At 23.1% G+C, this 1,971-nt stretch overlaps 1 protein-coding gene across 1 annotated transcript in view; it reads left to right on the top strand.

The window, feature by feature from the left end:
- Positions 1-1,971, top strand: part of LOC126906190 (uncharacterized) — an 8,904-nt gene that overhangs the window by 5,411 nt on the left and 1,522 nt on the right. The window lies entirely within an intron of this gene.

Genomic DNA, 1,971 nt, shown 5'->3' with positions numbered 1-1,971 from the left:
GTTCGTTGAACTTAACCATATTTTTGAGCTTTTTATGGACTTTACGCAATCAATTTTGGACTTACAATTTTTTTTTCTAATTATTATTATTCGGCATTAAAAAACGAACAATTTAGATGTACTAAGTAAGAAATTTGAACAAAAATTGAATAAATAATGACATTTTATGTTTTTTTGAGTATTTTTGGTCAATTTTCTTAAAACGCGTTGAGCGACCTGTAAAAATTTTTTTTTTAATCTCAAATTTTCATAAAATGTTTATTTTAATGTATATAATACATTTGTGAGGTATCTCATAAACATTTCGAAGATCGATTTTTTTTGAGCCACCCTAATATATATATATTATAAACTATGTAATACTGAAAATTATGAACTAGTTGTGTATGTATAATTTGAAACATGCAACGAACGGGGACTTAGGCAATAAACGAAATCACTATTTTTTAATATTACATCTAATTTAATATAATACACATTTTCATTATGTATAATATACATTTATTACTTAATATATAGTTTAGTTTGTGCATCCGCCAACAAAACATTTAAGTGACCATTAGTTTGAATATTAAATATCTAAATTACATACTTTATTGTTTCAACTAGGCACCTTCATAAAGTCTGAAACACTTACATTTTTCAACATTGCATTACAATTTGAGGTTTAACTAAATAGTATTGTGCGGATAGGATGAAATTTTCGACTTATTAATTAAACTAATATCTCTGAAATAAAATCATGGCTATGTGCTTGTTGTTAATTCGACGTAACTAAACTTAAATAATTTTTAATACATAAGGATACAACAGATCAAACAAGAAAAAAATAAAAAGTCAGAAATTTTTCTTTAAAATATTGGTAAATCAAATTGGACTTTTTAAAATATACCAAGGGCTGGACTAGAACGAAATTTATCATTTGATGATTTATTTTAACTGATTTTACACTATAGAAAACAATAATAACAATTGAGAAAAATATCAAAAAAGTATTTTAATTTTAAAGTGATAAACAATACAAAATGTTCAATTTGAGTAAAAAAAATTTTAAAATAGGTACATTGGTTTTATTAATGAAAAAAATACCGGTATAGTTATTTTTTACGTCTTTTATCTCTACCATACATCGCTAATTATCACTTAAAATCAGTGTGATATTCAATAGAGCCTTTTCAAAAATAGAGAAATCAAAAAAGAAAAATGTTTAAATCAAGTTTGAGAGTTTTCTAGGATTTTTAGAATCCCCTCAGATTTTTTAGTTATTTATCGTTTTATAATTTTAAAAGATAAATTATTCTGATTTATCTTATTTATATCACATAGAAATTGATAAATAAACATTTAAAATTACTGTATATTTTACTTTAGGTTATAATAAATCAGTTATAGCTCAAAACATTTGTTTAAAACCATAAAATTTTAAACTTGTTTTGAAATTACTAATTCTAAAATGATACACTGTTTATAATAATTTCTAGGTATAAAACGATCATTGAAGGGGATTATAATTCTTTAAACCTCTTTAAGCTTTTTAAAGTTTATTTTAGCATAGTTATATGTATTGACATTGTATAGTTCTAGATTAACATAATTTTTTTTATCTTGGCATTATGTTTTTATTATAAATAAATATGTGTTAAACTATCATTTTGTAGGGTTACAACAAACTAAAAACGATTAGTACATACTGTAACTAATTTGCATAACGCTGTCGATTACAAATTGTTGGAATAAAACTGTTTTGTCTTAAGTTAATTCAAAGCGAAACTTACTATTAATATTTAATGCGATTGAGTGATAATAAAAAATTATACTATATCCAAACCATTTAATATACCAAAATATAACTCAGTAAATACTAATAGTAGCAGAAGTAACAAAACATCTTTTAGCTTCGATGCGAAGCTGAGAAGGTATTGGTTTTACTATGATGTGTTTTTTTTTTTTTTTTTTTTTTTTTTTTTTTTT

Source organism: Daktulosphaira vitifoliae, unplaced genomic scaffold (assembly GCF_025091365.1).
Source record: "Daktulosphaira vitifoliae isolate Bord-2020 unplaced genomic scaffold, ASM2509136v1 Scaffold_4, whole genome shotgun sequence".
NCBI lineage: Eukaryota > Metazoa > Arthropoda > Insecta > Hemiptera > Phylloxeridae > Daktulosphaira > Daktulosphaira vitifoliae.
Note: the sequence above shows the minus strand (reverse complement) of the source record. Positions and strands in the feature narration are given on the sequence as shown.